Source organism: Somniosus microcephalus, chromosome 16 (genome assembly GCF_052327205.1).
Source record: "Somniosus microcephalus isolate GS21.2 chromosome 16, FLI_Smic_1.0, whole genome shotgun sequence".
Lineage (NCBI taxonomy): Eukaryota > Metazoa > Chordata > Chondrichthyes > Squaliformes > Somniosidae > Somniosus > Somniosus microcephalus.
In genome coordinates, this window is record NC_141002.1 from 27,426,228 (window position 1) to 27,452,810 (window position 26,583).

A 26,583-nucleotide genomic window follows, 5' to 3' on the forward strand; every position below is an offset into this window, starting at 1 on the left:
ATGCGCACGCGCAGCCTCTCCCACGCACGCGTTCGACCTCTGAACCCCTTCTTTCAGGGGAACGGAAGTGCCGGTTTCCCGCGCATGCGCAGTGCATGCAGGAAACCGGCACTTCCATTGGGCCTACAGGTGAGTACCCCGTGCGTACTCACCCGTGGAGACCCGAATTTCTGGGCCAATGTTTTTTTTTTAAAGTGATGTTGATTGAGGGATATATATTGGCCTTCAAGAAAGGTGACAAGTCCGATTGCGGTAATTACAGAGGAGTTTCCCTGCTATCTGCCACAGGGAAAGTAATCACAAGAATCCTCCTCAATCGCCTTCTACCAGTGGCCGAAGAGCTACTCCCAGAGTCGCAATGCGGATTCCGCCCACTAAGGGGCACAATGGACATGATCTTCACCGCACGTCAATTACAAGACAAATGCAGGGAACAGCACCAACCACTGTACATGGCCTTCTTTGATCTCACAAAGGCCTTCGACACTATCAACCGTGAGGGATTATGGAGTGTCCTCCTCAAATTTGGCTGCCCTCAAAGGTTTATCACTATCCTCCGCCTGCTTCACGACGACATGCAAGCCGTGATCCTGACCAACGGTTCCACCACCGACCCAATTCACGTATGAACCGGGGTCAAGCAAGGCTGTGTCATCGCACCAATGCTCTTCTCAATCTTCCTTGCTGCAATGCTCCATCTCACCCTCAGTAAGCTCCCCACTGGAGTGGAGCTAATTTACAGAACAAACGGGAAACTGTTCAACCTCCGTCGCCTCCAGTCCAGATCCAAGGTCGTCCCATCCTCTGTCGTCAAATTACAGTATGCAGACGATGCTTGCGTCTGCGCTCACTCGGAGGCCAAACTCCAAACCATCGTAAACACCTTCACCGAAGCATACGAGAGCATAGGCCTTACACTAAACATCCGTAAGACAAAGGTCCTCTACCAACCTGCCCCCGCCACACAGTGCTGCCCCCCCCGATTATCAAAATCCACGACAAGGCCTTGGACAATGTGGACCACTTTCCATACCTCGGGAGCCTACTGTCAACAAGGGCAGACGTCGACGACGAAGTCCAACACCACCTTCAGTGTGCCAGTGCAGCCTTCGGTCGCCTGAGGAAGAGAGTGTTTGAAGATCAGGACCTCAAACCCGGCACTAAGCTCATGGTCTACAGGGCAGCAGTGATACCTGCCCTGCTGTATGCCTCAGAGACATGGACCATGTACAGCAGGCAGCTCAAAGTACTGGAGAGGTACCACCAACGCTGCCTCCGCAAGATCCTGCAAATCCATTGGCAGGATAGGTGCACCAACGTCAGTGTTCTTGCTCAGGCCAACATCCCCAGCATCGAAGCTCTGACCATGCTCAATCAGCTCCGATGGACGGGGTCACATTATCCGCATGCCCGATACGAGACTCCCAAAACAAGCGCTCTACTCGGAGCTCCGGCACGGCAAGAGAGCCCCAGGTGGGCAGAGGAAACGCTTCAAGGACACCCTCAAAGCCTCCTTGAAAAAGTGTAACATCCCCACCGACACCTGGGAATCCCTGGCCCAAGACCGCACAAAGTGGAGGAGATGCATCCGGGAAGGCGCCGAACACCTCGAGTCTCTTCGCCGGGAGCAAGCGGAAGCCAAGCAGAGGCAGCGCAAGGAGCGCACGTCAACCCAAGCACCCCACCCACCCGTCCCTTCAAACACCATCTGCCCCACCTGTGACAGAGACTGTAGGTCCCGCATTGGACTAATCAGTCACCTGTGAGCTCATTTTTAATGTGGAAGCAAGTCATCCTCAGTTCCGAGGGACTGCCTATGAAGATATATTGGCCAGGACACTGGGGATAACTCTCCTGCTCTTCTTCGCAATAGTGCCATGGCATCATTTACAGAAAGAGCAGACAGTTTAATGTCTCATTCGAAAAATAGTGCATCACTCCGTAGCAGAAACATGCTGGGCCATCATGGCACCCATTTTAAAGTTTTGCTTGAAACAATAATAGCACTTCAACTGCAACTGCAACTTGCATTTCCGTGGCACCTTTAACACAGAAAATAACCCAAGGCCTTTCACAGAGCCATTGGGAAAAACAGACGCGGAGCCAAAGAAAGAGATGTAGGAGAGGCAACCAAAGGCTTGATCAAAGAAGTGGGATTTAAGGACGAGTTCACAGGAGAGGGTAAGTGGAAGAGCAAAGGAGTTTGGGGAGGTAATTCCAGAGAGTGGGAATAGGTGATTGAAGGCACAGCCACTACAGAGCAAAAATAAACAGACCATAACCAGCATCAGTGATTAATTATTTTGCTTTTTTTTTTAAATGGAAGCACTGTATCTTTTCCCCCAAATGAAATTGCATGTCTGTAGCGCTCTGCATCTATTTGTAGTCCAGAGGTAAGACTAGTGTGTTCAGTCCACCTCAATATCAATCAGCTTAAACTAATGGCACCGAAGATAGCACAGGACATTGGAATATCACATACTGTACCAGAATGTAGGGGAGGGGCACAGGTTTGTGTGTGATATCTGAACACCTTCATGTCTTGATATCAGACATTCCAGGGTGATCAGGTGTTTTCTCAAAAGGAGGGAAAGGAAACAAAAAAAAAAAATCAGACAATGGTCACAGTCGAGCTGGTGGAAATACCTTATCAGATGTGCCAAGAAAAAGCTGCAACTTTGGTGGCTTTGCACAATAGAATATATTTAAAATCCTTTAATTTATTGGAATGCACAGTGGATGGAGTTACCAGTGTAAAAAGCTAGTGAGAAACAAGCTTTAGTAGAAAACATCCCCAAGCTGTGAAACTGGACCGTGGCCCTCAACATTTACGAGAGTTGTGTATTTTAAGACTGCCTGAAGGCTATGATTTTATTTTTCCACTTTGTAAATTAGATCATGGATAAAAGGCAGCAAATTAAATTGGTGTTATTTTCGTAATTCACAGTTAATCTCCTGTGGGAATGCATACAGAAAGTCAAAGCCAAGATCAAGTGCAGCTTTCAGGTGAAGCGAGGTTAGAGGGCAGCAGATAAATGGACCAAGGAGCAGTTGTCATTTAGTTCCCATTTTAAAGTAATGCATTCTGTCATTATTTTATTGAGTTTACTTTGATTTGATATTATTTATAGTGAAATAGCAAAATTGACAAGTCATTTGGGGAGCAGAGAAGTAGACGGGGCATCAGAATTTCTCTGCCGTACGGCCTATGAATCATAGAACAGTACAGCATAGAAGGAGGCCATTTACCCCATCGAGCCTGCGCCGGCTCTTTCGAAGAGCAATCTGGTTAGTCCCACTCCTCCCGCTCTTTCCCCATATCCTTGCAATTTTTTCTCCTTCCAGTATTTATCCAATTCCCTTTTGAAGACTACGATTGAATCTGTATCCATCACCCTATCAGGCAGTGCATTCCAAATCCGAACCACTCCTTGGGTAAAAAAGTTTTCCCCCATGTCGCCTCTGGTTCTTTTGCCAATTACCTTAAATCTGTGCCCTCTGGTTATCGGCATAACTGTAATCCCTCATCCCTGGAACCATTCTAGTAAATCTCTTCTGTACCCTAACCAAAGCCTTAATGTCCTTCCTAAAGTGCGGAGCCCAGAATTGGACACAATACTCCAGCTGGGGCCAAACTAGTATTTTATATAGGTTTAGCATAACATCCTGGCTTTTGTACTCTGTGTCTCCATTTATAAAGCCCAGAATCCCATGTGCTTTATTAACTGCTTTGTTAACCTGTCCTGCCACCTTCACAGATCTGTGCACAAACACCCCCAGGTCTCTCTGTGCTTGCACCACCTTTAAAATGGCACCATTTAGCATGTACAGGAAACTTTGTGTTATCCGGAGGCTAAAGCTCGAGTCACCGGCAAAAATCTGGAGCCATTTCGTTAGGTTTTTTTTTCGTTGCTTTTTTCTCTCGTTGCTTTTTTCTGAACAGTCAAGCTCTGCAAGGTCTGTAGCTAAGCAACAGCTTCAGCTAGAGACGCTGAAAAATCAGTCTCCTTTTAATACTTCTAGACACAACACCCCTGTTCTTGTAAAACCTCAGACTAACCATGAGCAATGGTACAATGCTGTCTGCACATCGCACTCAGTACATACAGGTCTGAGACTGTCAGTTGTAGTCTAACTGAATTTTTGTTTAAAAATCTGATCTACACCCTGTAGAGAAGTTAAGAAACTATGAACACATCCTCGCTTAATATATTTTTTTAAAAACCCACAAACAGTAACTTCCTGTAGAATGAAGAGTCAGGAAAACCATCATTCTAAATGTGTTAAAAAAAACGTTTGAAATAGCAGAGAGGTTAATACTGCTGATCTTAATGATATGGAGGGTTCAGTTGGTTGAGAAAACGACTGACTATTTTATTTATACTATTTGTATTACAATACAGGTCAGTAAATCTTTTAATTCACCATTCAAAATAGGCAAGTATCCTGCCAGATCATCGATCATAAATACAAATGGTGTGATTTTCTGCGCTACTGATGGGGTGGATGGGAGTGGTCTCACGTGCTGGCTGGCTGTGCTTACTGGGAGTTCTGCCACATGCAACATCTAACTTTGTGACCATTTCAACGGATGGTCAGTGAAATCGTATGCAGGACGCGCCCACATTCCCAAAACTCGCTGTCGGTGCCCGAGATTCCCTGCCGGTAAAGTCAGATAATTACCCCTAACATCCTGTAGTGGCGGGAGGCGGGGGGGGGAGGAGGCTAACATTACACCCTATGCTGTTAACATAATGGTGATAGAGTTTGATGGGAATGAGGTGGGAGTCGCAGTGTAAATAAAATGGAGACGGGGGGTGGGGAGTTTCCTCCAGATTCCTAGACCCTATTTTATTAAGAGCAAATCACACCACTTGTGAACAAACGGTCCTTCATCTTGCCCCATCTCCCAAAAGGAAGAAAGACTTGCATTTCTGTAGCACCATCCATGACCTCAGGACATCCAAAAGTGCTTTACAGTCCTAATACCTCTATTTTCTAGGAATTATGTTCAATAAGTGTTCAAAAATGAGCTGCATTGGCAGTATATTATACTGAGCTGCATCAGTTTGAATCCGTTCCTCCACGTGCAATTTCTTAAGATGGGGCTGCATTGATATAACAGCTGTTGGTGAGGTTTAAGCTGAAGAATACCTCACTGATACATTGTCCACCGTTAGTTCTCCGAGAAAAATAATTTAATGTTATACAATTTTATTTATTCATGGGATGGCCAGTATTTATTGTCCATCCCTTAATTGCCCTTCAGAAGGTGGCGAGCCGCCTTCCTGAATACAACCGAGTGGCTTGCTAGGCCATTTCAGAGGGCAGTTAAGAGTCAACCACATTGCTGTGGGTTTGGAGTCACATGTAGGCCAGACCAGGTAAGGGCAGCAGATTTCCTTCCCTAAAGGACATTAGTGAACCAGATGGGTTTTTATGACAATGCAGTAATGGTCACCATTACTGATACTAGCTTTTTATTCCAGATTTATTTAATTAATTGAATTTAAATTCCCCAGCTGCTGTGGTGGGATTTGTACTCCTGACTCTGGATCATTAGTCCAGGCCTCTGGACTACTAGTCCAGTAACATAGCCACTATGATACCTTACCCCGAAATTCAGAGAACTCACGGACAGAAATATAACTTGTAGGAATCCAAACACATTTAATATACACAAATCAAGCATTATTCATTCATCCAACCAGTGGACCAATTGTGCACTATTCAGTCACTGAGTAAACTTCCAGGCACAAAGCAATCTGCGCAGACGTTCCTCCCACTGCTAAATTCGTGAGATCCATTTTTTAGGGGTCCCAGGTGGACGCTTAAAATAGGCATTAGGCCCCTTAAATATGTTACTTAGGGGCTTAACGCCTGTTGGAAGACCCGTGTGTAAAGTTTGTTCCCGATTGTAATAGAGCCACCTGGTGGACTACTGATGTATATAATAATAAAGCCATGCGCAGTACAGTTCTTATGTTGTGCTGTTGTATATATATGCTGTTACTCAAGATATCACACCGATGAGTGTGGCAAGCATCAAGTCTGTCTCGTTCAGGATTCTTCAGCTGTCCCATAGCCACCAACAAAAGGCCTCAGGTGTATTTTTTTTTTTTTAATTAAATTTGCTGTGAAGCCCGGAGGAGCAGAGTGCTTCCCCTACTCTGCCCGACTCCATGGTCCTGGTGATTGCCCCCCACTTCCTGCTGCAGGCAGCCCAAAATTCATTTTTCTCGTGAACTGTCTGTGGAGGCACGTCAAGTGCCGGCAGCTCACCCCCAAGATGCAGATGAGGCCCAAGGCCCAATTTTGAGGTGTCATCCGGCTTTCCTGTTTGGGCACGCGCTACCCCATCCTCTCTATTTCTTTCCCATTGAAATATTCCCCATACTATAGAGAGGTCAGCCAAACTATTGGAAAATCCTGCAGAGACTTGTCCCTGCAAGAAAACTTCAGTGTCTCTCAACTTCCTCATTCCTCTTAACCTTTGGCAAATTCATATTTTTCCTCTTACCATCAACAGCTAGACTTGTGCCACTGGGCAAGCCTTTCTAAACAGGTAATTCATGTTACAAGCTTCCACTGGGTGAACAAAAAATATACAGTATTTGTAAAATTTCATCTGAAGGGCAAAAGCTTCCAACAAATGTGCTTGGGGGAAGAGGAGATCTGCGTTCTTTTTGGTACCGTCTCAAAATCTGCAAATGTGGAAATCAGGGCACAGGACATAAAAACCAGGGACTAATGGCCAAAATCAGGGACACTATATTTTATTAGACATGGATATTCAAATAACCTAATATTTTCACTGGTTGTCCCATTATTAATATACTTTTAATGCCTGGTTGAGGCTTTGCAGATAGAAATTAAGTGCGTTTTGGTCTACTATGTACTTTCATGCTTCAATCAGAGAGATTTACAGTGTATTTTATTTTGATATTAAATAGTTCAAGCTTTAAACTGTGTACAAAATGCCAATTCATTCAATTGAGGAGTGAAAAAACAAATTGAGAATTTCAGACTTGTAATTTCTCTAAATCCAGAAAGAAGTCTTAGGACCAACAGTTTTTAAGCTTGGGTGGTATTTTGAAATTCAGGGATGTCGCTCTGAAATCAGGAAACCACAATAGGATTGCAATTCACCTGCATGTTGAGACATACCAAATTAATCAGGACAATTGAGGTGTACACACAATGAATATCTTATGCAGCATTTCAACATGATTTAATTGTGCATGGTATAATTACAAACAAGAAACATTTATGATTAAAAGATGATTACAAACAGGATCCTAATTTCAGCACAGGACTGACATTTAAATATTAACAAGGCCCCAACGCCGCCAAAACCTGGCAGTTAAAATGGCGACAGGTGGGGGCGCGTCAGGAATGGAGAAGGAGGCACGTGGCTGCCATTTTATCCACCCGCCCACTTCATTCCCATTCGCGGGGGCAGGGGCGGGAGGGGGGTTTAGAATTGGCCCTTTCAATTCAGAAAGTCACTGTTAACTGGTCAAACTTGCAGATGATCCCAAGCTCAGAGGGGCAGTGGAATCAAAGGAGCAGCTTAGAAATTACAGACCGAGTTGGGCAAAATGTCTCATTTTAAACATGTCAAACATTTTTTCATTACGTCAGCTTCCCCTTCAGAAATGTTTTAACTTCTCAAGTGCTCATTTCAGCAGGTGTAGGAACGGAGGTTCCTATCAAAAAGACTGAGTTCGACTCAGGCAATTAAAACAATGAACTTTAATGAAACGAAACAAGTTTAAACTGGAAACTGCTAGAACACATCAATAACAGGTCTACTCTCCTTGAGGGCTCCACGAGGACTGATCCTCTGGTCAGAAGACTGACGTCATCACGTTCTTCCCGCCATTGGGGTATCACGTTACTAACTGCATGACGTCATCACGTTGAAACCGCGCTGTAAAGGTAACTAGACATTGTACAGTCAAACAGCATAATTAAAGGTACAGGCACAGACAGTAACTACATTGCTGTTAAAGGAATTATGTACAACCGCTCTGAGTCCTTTGGTGGCTCTGCCACATGCGCCCCCCCAGAATTGTCTTTAACAGAAAAAGTGAGGCGAGAAGGAGGCCTGACAAGCCTGTCCAATCGACTTTGATACCCTGGTAGAGGAAGTTGATGACCGGTGGTCGAGTTGGCAGTCGGTTGTGGTTGAGCAGGCGCGGCGAGCGCGGTCGAGTTGGCAGGCGGCTTTGATTGATCTGGTGCGGCGGCTGCGGGCGGTTGGCCACGTTTGGGTGGTTGAGTGACTACGACAGGGTGGTCCAGGTCCAGGTGAGCTGGCTTCAAGTGGTCCACCGAGATGTGATCCGGCTTCCCTCCGACGTCGACCGAAAAGGATTTGTCTCCTGGTTTGATGACGCGGAAAGGACCAGTGTAAGGGGGCTTGAGCGGATCCCGGTGAGCATCGTGGCGGATGAATACATACTCCGCATTCCTCAGTCCCGGTGGCACATAGGAGTTCTGCAAACCGTGATTGGACGTAGATATCGGAGCGAAGCATCTGGCCGCTTCCTGGCGGCGAACGAGTTGCTGGGAGGCGGACCATGGCTCCGTGGGAAAAGGGAGGAAATCCCCTGGTACACCGAGCGGCTGGCCATCGACAAGTTCAGCTGAAGACGATTGTAGGTCATCTTTGGGCGCCGAAGACCCAAAAGGACCCATGGAAGTCTGTCCACCCATCCTGCACCTTGAAGGCTGGCCTGGAGAGAGGCTTTAAGCGACCTGTGGAATCGCTCGCAAAGGGATGATAGGCGGTGGTGCGATGAAGTTTGGTGCCGAGCTCCTGAGCCACAGCGTTCCAAAGCTCCGAGGAAAATTGCGGCCCGCGGTCAGAAGAGATGTCCGCCAGTACCCTGAAACGGACAACCCAACAGGAGATGAAAGCTCTAGCGACGTCTGCCGAAGTGGTGGAAACCAAAGGAATTGCCTCTGGCCACCTAGTGGTGCGGTCCACTATGGTGAGGAGAGGAGTATAACCCTGAGAAGGCGGAAGCGGCCCCACGAGGTCCACATGCACGTGGTCGAAACGATGCTCCGGAACAGTGAACGCAGCCACTGGAGCCTTGACATGACGCTGGACTTTGGCCTTCTGGCATACGACGCAGGTATTAGCCCAATCACGGACATCGATGTGCATACCTTTCCAGACGAACTTAGCTGACATAAGCCGTTGCGAAGCCTTCATCCCAGGGTGCGACAACCCGTGTATGGCATCAAAAACCTTCCGGCGCCATGCGACTGGCACGATAGGTCGAGGAAATCCCATGGAGACGTCGCAAAGGAGCGTAGCGCCTGCGGCCTGGAAGATGACGTCGGTCGCTTGGAAGCTAGAGGGAACGGTTCTATATGATTGGACCTCCATGTCCGAGGTCTGATCTGCAGCCATGAGGGCGTAGTCGATCCCCAGGTGCACCGCGTGGACCGTCGCACGGGAGAGGCAATCCGCCACCAGGTTGTCCTTACCAGACACATGTTGAATGTCCGTGGTAAATTCGGAAATGAACGTCAAGTGACGTTATTGACGAGCGGACCACGGTTCGGCGGTCTTGGCCATGGCGAACGTAAGGGGTTTGTGGTCGACAAAAGCCGTGAAGGGACGCCCCTCCAATAAAAACTGAAAATGGCGAATGGCGAGGAAAAGGGCCAGTAGCTCCCGATCGAAGGTGCTGTACTTTTTTTCATTCTTCCGTAATTGACGGCTGAAAAACGCCAGCGGTTGCCACATGCTGTTGACCCACCGTTCTTGCACTGCACCAATGGCGTAGTCTGACGCGTCAGTGGTAAGGGCGATGGTAGCACCTGGAAGTGGGTGCGCCAGCATGGTTGCATTGGCCAAAGCGTCTTTGGTGTCGCCGAATGCCTGGACCATCTCGGCTGTCCAGCTGATTGGATCTTTACCGGACTTGCCCTTAAGGCCCCGAACAAAGGTTGCATGAGTTGAGCCACCTTGGGGACAAAACGGTGGTAGAAGCTGACCATCCCCAGGAACTCCTGCAAAGCCTTGACTGTCAACGGCCGCGGGAAAAAGGTAACCGCTTCAACCTTCGTCGACAAAGGGACGGCGCCGTCCGATGTCCCAGGAAATCGATCTGTTGCAGGCTGAACTGGCACTTGGCCGGGTTGATGATTAAACCGTGTTGGCTGAAGCGCGTAAAGAGGGAACGCAAATGGGAGATGTGCTCCTCCTTGCTGGCACTGGTGATGAGAGTGTCGTCAAGGTAGATGAAGATGAAACGCAGGTCTCGAAGAATGGAGTCCATTAAACGCTGGAACGCCTGTGCTGCATTCTTTAAGCCAAACGGCATCCGCAGGAACTCAAAGAGGCCAAAAGGGGTGATGACTGCGGTTTTCAGGACGTCTTGTGGGTGCACTGGAACCTGGTGATATCAACGGACGAGGTCGACTTTAGAGAAGATAGAATTTCCCGCCAAATGGGCCGAGAAATCCTGGATATGCGGGATCGGGTACCGATCCGGAGTGGTGGCGTTGGTAGTCACCGCATGGCCGCCAGCCGCCGCCTGGTTTCAGCACAATGTGGAGAGGCGAGGACCAGGGACTCTTGGATCGCCGAATGATCCCGAGCCGCTCCATCGTTTCGAACTCCGCCTTCGCAGCTGCGAGCTTGCCGGGTTCGAGCCTTCTAGCCCGCGCATAAACTGGGGAGCCAGTAGTGGTGATGTGATGTTCAACACCATGTTTCGTCGCCGAAGAGGAGAAGGTGGGCCTTGTCAGCTCCGGAAACTCCCCGAGGAGCCGCGTGAAGTCATCCGGAGGAGGGAAAGCACAGGCAATGGAGCGCGACACGGAGGTACCGTGGTAGCACGGAATCGAGTGGAAGGTGGCTGCGTTGATCAGCCGGCGGTGCCGGACATCGACAAGTAAGCTGTTGGCACACAGAAAATCCGCCCCTATGATAGCCTGTGAGACCGTGGACGTGACGAATTCCCAAAAGAAGCGCTGACCGCCGAAACAGACTTCGACCCGCTGCTTTCGGAACATTCGAATTGCTGCGCCATTAGCCGCTACGAGGGAAAAACCGAGGTTCCCAGTCTGCATGTCGAGCTTCGACGCAGGCAGAACGCTACACTGCGCCCCGGTGTCACAAAGAAAACGGCGGCCCGAGAGGGAATCGGTGATATAGAGGAATTTCCCCGTAGAACCGACGGCCATCGCCACCACGGAACGCCCGTTAGACTTGGTCATCCGTCGCCAGGGACGCCGCCTGCGCTTTCTTGGGGCGAAAAACTGCAGGGGGAACGGCAGCATCGTGCTTTTGGGTGTGGTAGGAGCACCAGCCCGCTGTAGGAGAAGTGGAACCGCGTCTGTGGGAGATGGGCACCTCGTGGCCACGCAGCACTGCTGGGTAACCATGAAAATCTTATCGGCTTCGGCCGCAAGCTCGGCGCAGTCTGTAATGTCGGATCTGGCTAGGGCAGCCTGAACCTGTTCAGGCATTTGATAGAGGAAAAGCTCCCGGAAGAGGAAACATTCCGGTTCAGCACCCAAGAGCGTGAGCATTTGGCTCATGAGCTCGGGCGGTTTGGAGTCCCCGAGGCCGGGCAGCGTGATGAGCCGACGAGCGTGCTCCAACTTTGAGAGCCCGAAAACCTGAAGCAACCGCACCTTAATTGCATCATGCTTGCTGTCAGTAGGACGACTACCGATGAGGCTGATGATCCGTGATGCAGTTGCGCTGTCGAGGGCGGAGACCACGTAATAATAACGGGTCTGATCCGTGACGATGTTCCTAATGGCGAACTGGGCTTCAGCCTGGATAAACCAGACGTCTGGTTGTTGCTCCCAGAACTGCGGCAGTTTCAGCGTGACGGCGTTCGTGTCCATGACGAATCTTCCACGAAAATCGTTCGTAGAAGTCAGGGTCACCAATGTAGGAACGGAGGTTTCTATCAAAAAGACTGAGTTCGACTCAGGCAATTAAAACAATGAACTTTAATGAAACGAAACAAGTTTAAACTGGAAACTGCTAGAACACATCAATTACAGGTCTACTCTCCTTGAGGGCTCCACGAGGACTGACCCTCTGGTCAGAAGACTGACGTCATGACGTCATCACATTCTTCCCGCCATTGGGGCATCACGTGACTAACGGCATGATGTCATCACGTTGAAACCACGCTGTAAAAGGTAACTAGACATTGTACAGTCAAACAGTGTAATTAAAAGGTACAGGCACAAACAGTAACTACATTGCTATTAAAGGAATTATGTACAACTGCTCGGAGTCCTTTGGTGGCTCCGCCACACAGGTCCCAAGATCACTGAAGCCTTTGCTGAGATAACGTGCTGACTTCAGCTTCTGAACATGTGCTCAGTTTACTCAGTCTCTCTCCAACCACACAGGCAGGTCAAGCTGCGGAGAGCAGGTAGCAGGAACTCCAGCCGAGCTGCTCAACTCATTCCAAGATGTGCAAGTGCACCGCCACCATCCTCCTGACCACAGCGGGGACACACACCACACCCTCTCAAACAGCGGTTCTGCCAGTTGAGGGGATGCAAACTTTCAGCAGCAACTTCTAGCCTCTTTGAAATGCAACCGTGGTACGCACTGAACTCTGGACATGGGAGCACATGCATGCACATGTGGCCTGTGTTCGGAGAGTTGACGTCTCAAGCCTCAGAGCTTTCTCATCAGTTGATGATTGCCTGCATTTATTGTAATGGAAGATCGTTGCGAGGCCAACTTGATGGTCTAGATGTCCAAGACCAACTCATCCTCATGCCAATGTCAATGCCACGTGTGCACACTGCAAGCAAATGTGGATTTAACATAAGAAGAAAATATTTTGCTTGGGATTTTGATCCAACACATTAGGTGCGCCTATTTCTGTTCTAATATGTTAGATTTTATTTAAATGTTTTCCAATTCTCCTTTTTTTTTTTTGAGAGTGGGGGGGAGGGGTTTATAAAGTATAATGTGAGATTTCCGGAGCAGCGTGTGAAGTAGGTGTGGGTGAGGAGGGGGACAGTGCAAATCCCAAGTCAAAGCAACCACACAACTGGGAAGTCCTATGCCGCACCGGTACTTGAAGAGAAGCCACCAAATCTCATGTCCATCTGCAGTCTGTTTCTCTCTCTCTCTATTCAGTCTATAATAAATTAAAAATCTTACCTCTACACCCACTTCCTGTCTCCAAAACCTTACTTCCTGTTGTCATGCTTTTATCACACTTTTGTGTCAATAGGCCCTGACTCTCTCCCTTTGCAACACCACAGGAATTAACTAATAATACAGTAAATATCTTAGTCTGCACACACTTGCTGTCAACTTTATCCATTGTAAATTCCTATGTCCACTATTATAATGAAAAGTCCCTATGTAAACTTGTCACACTGTCTCACACACTAACACCTCAGTTTTGCATCTTCCAGATTCTCAGACGGTCCTAAGCTGCAATGAAGCCTATTTTTCTACCGCCCAAATTCCTGTCAATTTTGCTAATTAATATAAGTACAGGAAACTTTGTGATATCCGGCACTGACGGGACCGAGCTGTTGCCATCCCATCAAAACTGCCGGACAAACCAGTGCTAATGTTGAAACATACGGAGCTCCTCCGTATCTAGCAACAAACCCTGACAGTCGGCCGTAGCTTGCAAGCATCTCTGTAGCTAAGCAACAGCTTCAGCTAGACCTTGCAGAGCCTGACTGGAGAAAAAAAGCAAAAGAAAGAACTGACTCCTGAATTTTGCCGGTGGATAGAGCTTTCCGGACATTTAAAAAAAATTTTTTATTCATTGATGGGATGTGGGCGTCGCTGGCTGGCTAGGCCTGCATTTAGTGCCCATCCCTAATTGCCCTTGAGAAGATGGTGGTGAGCCGCCTTCTTGAACCGCTGCAGTCCATATGGTGTAGGTACACCCACAATGCTGTTAGGAAGGGAGTTCCAGGATTTTGGCCCAGCGACAGTGAAGGAACGGCGATACAGGCCCAAGTCAGGATGGTGTGTGGCTTGGAGGGGAACTTGTAGGTGGTGATGTTCCCATGCGTCTGCTGCCCTTGTCCTTCTAAGTGGTAGAGGTCGCGGGTTTGGAAGGTGCTGTTGAAGGAGCTTTGGCGAGTTGCTGCAGTGCATCTTGTAGATGGTACACACTGCAGCCACAGTGCGCCGGTGGTGGAGGGAGTGAATGTTGAAGGTGGTGGATGGAGTGCCAATCAAGCGGGCTGCTTTATCCTGAATGGTGTCGAGCTTCTTGAGTGTTGTTGGAGCTGCACTCATCCAGGCAAGTGGAGAGTATTCCATCACACTCCTGACTTGTGCCTTTTAGATGGTGGAAAGGCTTTGGGGAGTCAGGAGGTGAGACACTCGCCGCAGAATTCCCAGCCTCTGGCCTGCTCTTGTAGCCACAGTATTTATATGGCTGGTCCAGATCAATGGTAACCCCCAGGATGTTGATAGTGGGGGATTCAGCGATGGTAATGCCATTGAATGTCAAGGGGAGATGGTTAGAGTCTCGCTTGTTGGAGATGGTCAGTGCCTGGCACTTGTGTGGTGCGAATGTTACTTGCCACTTGTCAGCCCAAGTCTGAATGTTGTCCAGGTCTTGCTGCATATGGACACGGACTGCGTCAGTATCTGACGAGTCTCAAATGGTGAACAGTGTGCATTCATCAGCGAACATCCCCACTTCTGACCTTATGATGGAGGGAAGGTCATTGATGAAACAGCTGAAGATGGTTGGGCCTAGGATACTGCCCTGAGGAACTCCTGCAGTGATGTCATGTGATTGAGATGAATGACCTCCAACAACCACAGCCAACTTCCTTTGTGCTAGATATGATTCCAACCAATGGAGAGTTTTTCCCTTGATTCCCACTGACTTCAGTTTTGCTCGGGCTCCTTGATGCCACACTCGATCAAATGCTGCCTTGATGTCAAGGGCAGTCACTCTCACCTCACCTCTTGAGGTCAGCTCTTTTGTCCATGTTTGGACCAAGGCTGTAATGAGGTCAGGAGCTGAGTGGCCCTGGCGGAACCCAAACTGGGCGTCAGTTAGCAGGTTTTTGCTGAGTAAGTGCCGCTTGATAGCACTGTCGACGACACCTTCCATCACTTTGCTGATGATTGAGAGTAGACTGATGGGGCGGTAATTGGCCGGGTCGGATTTGTCCTGCTTTTTGTAGACAGGACATACTTGGGCAATTTTCCACATTGCTGGGTAAATGCCAGTGTTGTAGCTGTACTGGAACAGCTTGGCTAGGGGCGCAGCTAGTTCTGGAGCACAAGTCTTCAGTACTATTGCCAGAATGTTGTCAGGGCCCATAGCCTTTGCAGTATCCAGTGTCTTCAGCCGTTTCTTGACATCACGTGGAGTGAATTGAATGGGCTGAAGACTGGCATCTGTGATGCTGGGGACCTCAGGAGGAGGCCGAGATGGATCATCCACTCGGCACTTCTGGCTGAAGATAGTTGCAAATGCTTCAGCCTTGTCTTTTGCACTCGTGCTGGGCTCCACCATCATTGAGGATGGGGATATTTATTGGAGCCTCCTCCTCCTGTTAACTGTTTAATTGTCCACCACCACTCACGACTGGATGTGGCAGGACTGCAGAGCTTTGATTTGATCCGATGGTTGTGAGATCGCTTAGCTCTGTCTATCGCATGTTGCTTCTGTTGTTTGGCATGCAAGTAGTCCTGTGTTGTAGCCTCACCAGGTTGACACCTCATTTTTCAGTATGCCTGGTGCTGTTCCCGGCATGCTCTCCTGCACTCTTCGTTAAACCAGGGTTGATCTCCCGGCTTGATGGTAATGGTAGAGTGAGGGATATGCCGGGCCATGAGGTTACAGATTGTGGTTGAATAAAATTCTGCTGCTGCTGATGGCCCACAGCGCCTCATGGATGCCCAGTTTTGAGTTGCCAGATCTGTTCGAAATCTGTCCCATTTAGCACGGTGGTAGTGCCACACAACACGGTGGAGGGTATCCTCAACATGAAGACGGGACTTCGTCTCCACAAGGACTGTGCGGTGGTCACTTCCACCAATGCTGTCATGGACAGATGCATCTGCAACAGGTAGATTGGTGAGGACGAGATCAAGTAGGTTTTTCCCTCTTGTTGGTTCCCTTACCACCTGTCGCAGACCCAGTCTGGCAGCTATGTCCTTTAGGACTCGGCCAGTTGTGATGCTACCGAGCCACTCTTGGTGATGGACATTGAAGTCCCCCACCCAGAGGACATTTTGTGCCCTTGCTACTCTCAATGCTTCTTCCAATTGGTGTTCAACATGAAGGAGTACTGATTCATCAGCTGAGGGAAGGCGGTAGGTGGTAATTAGCAGGAGGTTTCCTTGTCCATGTTTGACTTGATGCCATGAGACTTCATGGGATCCTGAGTCAATGTTGAGGACTCCCAGGGCTACTCCCTCCCGACTGTATACCACGGTGCCACCACCTCTGGTGGGTCTGTCCTGCCGGTGATGGTGGTGTTTGGGACATTGGTTGTAAGGTATGATTCGATAATTATGACTATGTCAGGCTGTTGCTTGACTAGTCTGTGGGACAGCTCTCCCAATTTTGGCACAAGCCCCCAGATGTTGGTAAGGAGGACTTTGCAGGGTCGGCAGGGCTGGGTTTGCCGTTGTCATTGTCGTTTCCGGTGCCGAGGTCGATGCCGGGTGGTCCGTCCGGTTTTATTCTTATTGTTTTTCGTAGCGGTTGTTTACAACTGAGTGGCTTGCTAGGCCATTTCAGAGGGCATTAAGAGTCAACCACATTGCTGTGGGTCTGGAGTCACATGTAGGCCAGACCAGGTAAGGACGGCAGATTTCCTTCCCTAAAAGGACAATTAGTGAACCAGATGGGTTTTTGCAACAATCGACAATGGTATCATGGTCGCCATTACTAAGACTAACATTTAATTCCAGAATTAAATTGAACTGAATTTAAATTCCACCAGCTGCCGTGGTGGGATTTGAACCCATATCCTCAGAGCATTTGACTGAGCCTCTGGCTTACTCGTCTAGTGACATAACCACTACGCCACCGCCTCCCCCTAACCTCTGGATAAACGAAAGTTTCCTGTAACATTATAAAATCCAGTATTACAGTCCGCACCGTTTACAAGGGGTGCATTGGTGCTAACACGATTTCCCGTTATACGTGTTGGACGGTTTAGAAGCAGTCCAGTAACTATCTTAGAATGCTTGTCATGATGAGTCTGCCTAGCACAATATTGTAAGGTTCTTGATCTGGTCTTGCCGTTATTCCTCTCGAGTATGAGTGTGGAAAATAGTTAATCTGCTTTCATCTTGCTTTTTGAATGATTTATATGAATTTGTTCTCAGCCAAGGTAGCAGGCAAGCTTGATTGCTTTAATAAATCCCCTTCTTCATTGTACATGTGTGTCAGCCGTGGCTGGTAGGGCTCTCGCATCAGAGTCAGCAGGTTGTGGGTTCAAGTCCCACTCCAGAAACTCGAGTACAAAATCCAGGCCGACACTCCAGTGCAGTACTGAGGGAGCGCTGCACCGTTTGATGTGCCATCTTTCGGATGAGACGTTAAACAGAGGCCCCGTCTGCCCTCTCAGGCGGAGGTAAAGGACTCCACGGCACTATTTTGAAGTACAGCAGGAGAGTACAAAAGCAAAATACTGCGGATGCTGGAAATCTGAAATAAAAACAGAAAATGCTGGAAATACTCAGCAGGCCAGGCAGCATCTGTGGAGAGAGAAACAGAGTTAACGTTTCAGGTCAATGACCCTTCATCAGAACTGGAAAAAGTTGGAAATGTAACAGGTTTTTAAGCAAGTGTAGGGGCAGAGAGAGGGGGGAGGGGAGGAAAGAACAAAAGGGAAGGTCTGTGATAGGATGGAAGGCAGGAGAGATTAAGAGACAAAAGGGATAATGGTGCAAGGCAAAAGGAGATGGTAATGGGTCAAGTTAAGAAACAAAAGATGACTCGATCATTCTGCCACTGCCATTTACACTTAATCTTGAGTCATTTAAAAAAAAAACTTGTCCCATTCCCATCTCCTTTTGCCTTGCACCATCATACCTTTTGTCATTTAATCTCTCCTGCCTTCCACCCTATCACAGACCTTCCCTTTTGTTCTTTCCTCCCCTCCCCCCTCTCTCTGCCCCTACACTTGCTTAAAAACCTGTTACATCTTCAATTATTTCCAGTTCTGACGAAGGGTCATCGACCTGAAACGTTAACTCTCTTTCTCTCTCTGCAGATGCTGCCTGACCTGCTGAGTATTTCCAGCATTTCCTATTTTTATTACAGCAGGAGAGTTCTCCCCGGTGTCCTGACCAACATTTATCCCTCAATCAGACACCACTAAACCAGATTATCTGGCCATTATCACATTGCCGTTTGTGGGAGCTTGCTGTGCGCACAATTGGCTGCCACATTTCCTATATTACAACAGTGACTACACTTCAAAAAGTACTTCATTGGCTGAGAAGCGCTTTGGGATGTCATGAAAGGGGCTATAGAAATGTAAGTATTGTGTCTTTCTTGCATGTTTAGGATAAAAATAAATGTAAAAGTGATCTACATTATTTGCGATCACAAACTATAACCCGACACCACTGAGATGGGATTAAGTATACAAGGTAATTGCACCTTATTGAGGTGCAAACTGCTCATTGAACACCTGTTTCAATCCTAAAGTCATACCGAATTTAGCAAACAGATCCTGAAATATTGAAATGAGCCACATTCACCTAAAAAAAAAGGCCCCAACTAAGTTAGCAGTGGCTCGAATGCACACGCCAATCGGGCAGAGGCTGTTGCCCTCCTAAATTCATCATTGTTGTGCCTGTTTTATGGCCATAAAATGGGCCCAACTTGTTGAAATGCTCACCCGTGAACCCTAGATTTACTATTTGATGGCTGAAAGCATTTTTGGCAATATGATAAAATTCACCAAATTGTAAAGGTCAATTAATAAACTATAATATCCAGACTGGGACTTAGTCTACAAAACTAAACCTAAATTTCAATGGTCAAGTTATTATTTTTGCCCAATTTTCTCCCCATCTCTCTTGGAGACACTGACACTGGGCTGCAGACCACAGGTACCAGCAAGGCTCCAGTATCTTGTCTATGAAGCTTTTTTCACCAATTTTATTCCCTCCCACCCCTCTCCTAAAGGCACTGACTCCTTGCTGAGTTACAGCTCTACAGGTTCCTTGCACCTGCAGACCTAAAGGTGCTCAACCAGGTACCATTCTTGACATGTAAGCCTCAACAGTGAATGCTGATAGGCTATTCAAAGGCGGGGCATCATAGCCGAGCCAGATCTAAGCTTCATCTCATGTCCACAATGGTATATTTCCAACAAACGTGATTTAGTAATGGTTAGGAGCGGGAATCCTGACAGATTTTTCTATTCTCTTCTTCCAAGTGTGCTGAGGACAACTATTATGTCCCACCGAATGTCTCAACTGAGATCAGCAAGTTTAGCAGAGACTAGGGATGGAACCTTGGAGACATAGGGCTCAGGTACTTACGGGAGATGCTGCTGAACCATCAGGAGAGCTGCCATTCTTCGTGCATGACAGTGAGTGACAGCAAGCTTTATACTGTGAAGGACATCACAGTCACAACCATCCAGCATCCACACGTGACAATCCAAATGGGGTTGCCGAACAGCAAACTGAGGCAGGAACCCTAGCTGATTTTAAACACTCCTTAGTCCAGGGTCAGAAGAAGCCTCTTGAGCATCCACCATTAATTGCTCCACCATTGGCGCCGCACCTTCAACTACCAAGGTCCTAAGCTCTGGAATTCCCTCACTAAACCTCTCTGCCTCTGTATCTCTCTTTCCTCCTTTAAGACACTCCTTAAAATCTACCTCTTTGACCAAGCTTTTGGTCATGTGTCTTAATATCTCCTTTTATGGCTCAGTGTCAAATTTTGTTTGGTAACGCTCCTGTGAAGTGCCTTGGAATGTTTTACTACATTAAAAAGGTGCTATATAAATGCAAGTTGATATAGCAGCTGGGATCAGGTAAGTCAGCGCAGACTGGGACTCACACCTGCAACCTTCAGATCTGTAGGACTCAGTACCACACTGGGCAGTCCCTTTACCCACTTGGCCATCAAGGGAGCTACCTGCACCAGAACTGACTCCACTCCTAAAATTGAAAGGTCCCGGCAGATTGGAAAACTGCTCATGTAACACCCTTATTTAAGAAGGGAAGTGGACAAAAAGCTGGGAACTATAGACCAGTTAGCCTAACATCTGTGGTTGGCAAAATGTTGGAGTCCATTATTAAGGAAACAGTAACAGAGCATTTGGATAAACATAATTTAATAGGACAGAGTCAGCATGGTTTTATGAAGGGGAAGTCATGTTTGACAAATTTGCTCGAATTCTTTGAGGACGTAACATACAGGGTGGATAAAGGGGAACCAGTGGATGTAGTGTATTTGGACTTCCAAAAGGCATTTGACAAGGTTCCACACAAAAGATTACTGATCAAGATAAGAAATCACGGGATTGGGGGTAATATACTGGCATGGGTGGAAGATTGGCTATCTAACAGAAAACAAAGAGTTGGGATAAATGGTTCATTCTCGGGCTGGCAATCAGTAACTAGTGGTGTTCCGCAGGGGTCAGTGCTGGGACCCCAACTCTTTACAATCTATATTAACGATTTGGAGGAAGGGACCGAGTGCAACATATCCAAGTTTGCCGACGATACAAAGATGGGAGGGAAAGCAGTGAGTGAGGAGGACATTAAAAACCTGCAAAAGGACATAGACAGGCTAAGTGAGTGGGCAGAGATTTGGCAGATGCAATATAATGTTGGAAAGTGTGAGGTTATGTACTTTGGCAGAAAAAATCAAAGAGCAAGTTATTATCTAAATGGAGAGAAACTGCAAAGTGCTACAGTACAAAGGGATCTGGGGGTCCTGGTGCATGAAACACAAAAAGTTAGTATGCAGGTGCAGCAGGTGATCAGGAAGGCCAATGGAATCTTGGCTTTTATTGCAAGGGGGATGGAGTATAAAAACAGGGAAGTCTTGCTGCAGTTATACAGGGTATTGGTGAGGCCACACCTGGAATACTGCGTGCAGTTTTGGTTTCCATATTTAAGAAAAGATATACTTGCTCTCGAGGCGGTTCAGAGAAGGTTCACTCGGTTGATTCCGGAGATGAGGGGGTTGACGTATGAGGAAAGGTTGAGTAGGTTGGGACTCTACTCATTGGAGTTCAGAAGAATGAGAGGCGATCTTATCGAAGCATATAAGATTGTGAGGGGGCTTGATCGGGTGGATGCGGGGAGGATGTTTCCACTGATGGGTGAGACTAGAACTAGGGGGCATAATCTAAGAATAAGGGGCTGCCCTTTCAAAACTGAGATGAGGAGAAACTTCTTCACTCAGAGGGTAGTAAATCTATGGAATTTGCTCCCCCAGAGAGCTGTGGAAGCTGCAACATTAAATAAATTTAAAATGGAGATAGACAGTTTCCTAGCAGATAAGGGAATTAGGTGTTACGGGGAGAGGGTAGGGAAGTGGACGTGAGTCTAGATTCGGATCAGCCATGATCCTATTGAATGGCGGAGCAGGCCCGAGGGGCCGTATGGCCTACTCCTGCTCCTACTTCTTATGACATGCTAATTTTGAAGAAAGTAGTGGCAGGTAGTATAGTGGGAGACAGCAACACAACAACACTCAGGCCTTGGGATCATCCACTGGAATTTTGAGTAGGTCTTTATAATAACCTAAAGGTGGCCTGCACTCTGTAATTAAAATAATTAATCCAGTATCTGAACATCTTCCAAAGTGAATGCACTGAGTGTTACAAAGAGCTTTGAACCATATCTCGGGCAAAAAATAAGCTGCTAGCCAAGTATAATGGAGCCGTCAAAGATCGCTTTTGGTGTCCATATAACAAACATGCAGGGACTTGTTTTACATTATACACGTACACAAAGGGTAATCTAAATCCTTACAAAGGACAGTGTATTATTTTTCAGTAAAACCGTTAACATTTATGTAAGATAGGTGTAATAAAATGCGGTAAAACCTTCTCTTTCTCATGCCACTCTTGGCTCAGTCGGTTTATCCAGTGAGCAGCTGAGCCATACAAAGAAAGACAAACTTAGAATTATAGAAACTCAACAGCACAGAAGGAGGCCATTTGGCCTGTCGTGCCTGTGCAGGATCTTTGAAAGAGCAGGCGTGCTCAGTCCCACATCCCCGCTTTTTGTCTGTAACTCTAAGTTCCTCATCCTCCAGTACCCGTCCAACTCCCTTTTAAAATTATTTATGGAATCAGCTTCCACCACCTTTTCAGGTAGAACGTTCCAGATCCCGACAACTCTCTGTGTGAAAAAATTTCTCCACAGTCCCCGCTAGGTCATTTGCCAATGATTTTAAATCTATGACCTGTGGTTATTGACCCACTTGCCAGAGGAATAGTTTTTCTCTCTCTACTTTACCAAAACCTCTCACCATCTTGAAAACCTCTATTAGGTCACCTCTTAACCTTCTCTGTTCCAAGGAGAACAGTCCTAACTTTTCCAACCTCATCTCATAACTGAAGGCCCTCATCCCTGGTAACATCCTGGTAAACCTTCTCTCTACCCTTTCTAATCTTTACATCTTTCCTGAAGTGTGGTGCCCAGAATTGTCCACAATACTCCAGCTGAGGCCTAACCAGTGATTTATAAAGCTCTAGCTTGATCTCTTTGCTTTTATAGTCTATTCCTCTATTTATAAACCCAAGTAACCCAGATGCTTTTTAACCACCTTATCAACTTGCCCTGCTACCTTTAACGATTTGTGTATACGGACACCAAGGTGTCTCTGCTCATCTACACTTTTCAAAATTGTACCATTACTTGCATTTATATGGCGCCTGTCATGACCTCAGGACATCCCAAAGTGCTTTACAATCAAAAAAGTACTTTTTGAAGTGTAGTCACTGTTGTAGGAAAAGCGGCAGCCAATTTGCACATAAAGAGCATTGAAATAAATGACCAGATAATCTGTTTTTGGTGATGTTGGTTGAGGGATAAATATTGATCAGGAAACCTGCTCTTCTTCAAATAGTTTCAAGGGATCTTTTATGTCCACCTGAGAAGGCAGATGAGGCCTCAGTTTAACATTTCATTCGAAAGACTGTGCCTCAGACAGAGCAGTACTCACACAAGTATCAGCCTGGATTATTGGCTGAAATCTCTAGACTTGAACCTTCTGAATGAGGGGCAAACGTGCTACCACTGAGCCAAGGCTGACACCTTCCAGGAGGGACCCAAGTTTGATCCTTGATCTGTGCTGAGCCAGTTGATCTCAGCAGTAAGATATCGCGAGGAGCCTCACTGACCCCTGGGTTAGGATGGGAGAAATCAGGCAGCATTCATGCTCTTGATCACTGTCCTGCAATGTTTACTTCAGAAGTGCCGTCTTGTGAGCACTCCAAATATCCGGTGTCACTGAAACTGTCCCTGACCACAGTAGTGTATAATGGATTTAAAACTGATCTTTTAAAATTTAAAGGATAGCTGTGTGTACTCTAAATACCAGATGGCTTGAACGAATATGCATTAAAAAGATGCATCACAATCCTGGGTTTCAGGTGACTTTAGAAGCACAACTGAGCTTTGTTCTTGTAACCAGTGACATCAGCCAAATCCCTTGATTGTATTCCAGAGAGAAATTTTAAAGAGAGCTGGGAATTTGTTCAGGGCTGTTATGCACAGAAAGGATTGCGATCTTCGATCTGGTGACTTATTTCACAGTTACCCTTCAAACATGCTGCAGTCATGTAAAGATACACTGGGAGGTACGATTCACCATAACATGCAGCGAAACTGAATCCAATATCACTGCAGTTCAAAATACACGCTACAATGAAAGTTCAGCTAAAATCACGTGATCAAGTGCAGCATCTGCTGTCTATTGCTCACAGTCATTAAAAACAAGACTTAATGATACATAAGATTACACAGGCTATACGACACAGAAACAGGCCATTCGGCCCAACCAGTCCATGCCGGCGTTTATGCTCCACACGAGCCTCCTCCCGTCTTTCCTCGTCTAAATCTATCAGCATAACCCTCTATTCCCTTCTCCCTCATATGCTTATCTAGCCTCCCCTTAAATGCATCTATACTATTCGCTTCAACCACTCCCTGTGGCAGCGAGTTCCACATTCTCACTACTCTTTGGGTAAAGAAGTTTCTTCTGAATTCCCTATTTGATTTCTTGGTGACTATCTTATATTGATGGCCTCGAGTTATGCTCTTCCCCACAAGTGGAAACATTCTCTCTGTATCCACTCTATCAAAACATTTCATAATTTTATAGACCACTATTAGGTCACCCCTCAGCCTTCTATTTTCAAGAGAAAAGAGACACAGCCGGTTCATCCTTTCCTGATATGTATACCCTCGCATTTCTGGTATCCGAGTATTGTGTGCAGTTTTGGTCGCCTTATCTGAGGAAGGATGTTCTTGCCATGGAGGGAGTGCAGCGAAGATTCACCAGGCTGATACCTGGGATGGCAGGAATGACGTACGAGGAGAGATTGGATCAATTGGGCTTATACTCGCTGGAGTTTAGAAGAATGAGAGGGGATCTCATTGAAACTTATAAAATTCTAACAGGACTAGACAGACTAGATGCAGGAAGGATGTTCCCGATGGCCAGGGAGTCCAGAACCAGGGGTCACAGTCTAAGGATAAGGGATAAGCCATTTAGGACAGAGATGAGGAGGAATTTCTTCACCCAGAGAGTGGTGAACCTGTGGAATTCTCTACCACAGAAGGCAGTAGAGGCAAATTCATTAAATATATTCAAGAAGGAGTTAGATATATTTCTTAAGGCTAAAGGGATCAGGGGATATGGAGAGAAGGCAGGGACAGGGTACTGAATTTGAATGATCAGCTATGATCTTATTGAATGGCAGAGCAGGCTCGAGGGGCCGAATGGCCTACTCCTGCTCCTATCTTCTATGTTTCTATGTTTATCATTCTTGTAAATCTTCTCTGCACCTTCTCCAACGCCTCTATATCCTTTTTATAATATGGCGACCACAACTGTACGCAGTACTCCAAGTGTGGTCTAACCAAGGTTCGATACAGGTTTAGCATAACTTCCCTACTTTTCAATTCTACCCCTCTAGAAATAAACCCTAGTGCTTGTTTTGCTTTTTTATGGCCTTGCTAACCTGTGTCGCAACTTTTAGTGAGTTGTGTATTTTTGTACTCCGAGATCCCTTTGTTCCTCTACCCCACCTAGACTCGCACCTTCCAAGTGATAAGTGACCTCCCTATTCTTCCTACCAAAATGTAATACCTCACATTTATCTGTGATGAACTTCATTTGCCAATTATATGCCTATTCTGCAAGTTTATTAATGTCCTCCTGTAATTTGTTGCAGTCCTCCTCAGTATTGACTATTCCCCCCCCCTCAATTTGGTGTCATCCACAAATTTAGAAATTGTGTTTTTGATTCCAAAGTCTAAATCATTAATATAAATTGTGAACAGCAGTGGTCCCAGCACTGATCCTTGTGGAACACCACTATCCACCTTCTGCCACTGTGAATAGCTATCTTTTACCCCTACTCTCTGCTTTCTGTCTTGAAGCCAGCTAGCTATCCATTCTGCTACTTGTCCCCTGACTCCGCATTCTCTGACCTTGTTCATCAATCTATTATGTGGTACCTTATCGAAGGCCTTTTGAAAATCTACTGCATTACCATTGTCTACTCGCTGTTACCTCTTCAAAAAATTTAATGAGGTTGGTCAAGCAGGAATTTCCCTTTTGAAATCTATGCTGACTATTCATTGCTATGTTTTTGGTTTCTAGATGTTCTTCTATTTTCTCCTTTAGTAGGGATTTCATTATTTGTCCTACCATTGATGTTAAGCTGACGGGTCTATAATTCCCTGGACATGTTCTATCCCCCTTCTTAAATATAGGTATTATTATGTTAGCTGTCCGCTGGTCCTCTGGCACTACACCTTTTTCTAACGAATTATTAAATATGTGTAGTAATGCCTCTGCTATCTCTTCTTGAGATTCTTTTAAAATGTGTGGATGCAATCCATCTGGACCAGGGGTTTTATCCTCCGAGTTTGATTAGTTTATTTAATATAACAAAAGAAAATGGCACCAGGAGAGCCACCTCCGTCAGATTTGTCTATAATGACATAGACCAGCATTTCATTCAAACATCTAACATGTTAATGGGCTTGGATAGCATTGATGAATTCAATTCAACTCTATTTAGGCTCATATACATTTGATTCTTCAGCATGGATTGCAAGCCAGGGGGACTCAAGTACCACCTCCCCATGTTTGCATTGCTAAATCAACTCTCTGATCCCGATAGGAGAATGCAGGCTACTGCAACGTTAACCCAAGATGCAGTGGTCTCTCTTCCATGATCTAGACTACAGAAGGAGCATGTGTAAAAGTGCCTTCTCTGACACAAGCCTCTTGATTTGTTACTGTCTTGTAATGCGCAGGAGCCTATGTGTGACATGATACATAACACACAACCAAAACACTCTGCAGGGTTGAGGAAGATTTTTGTTTTGTACTTACGCTGACC

General features: G+C 46.6%; 1 protein-coding gene across 1 annotated transcript in view; it reads right to left on the reverse strand.

Moving 5' to 3' along the window:
- LOC147106033 (sortilin-like) overlaps window positions 1-26,583 on the reverse strand; it is a 101,365-nt gene that overhangs the window by 72,542 nt on the left and 2,240 nt on the right. The gene's annotated exons all lie outside the window — the stretch shown is intronic.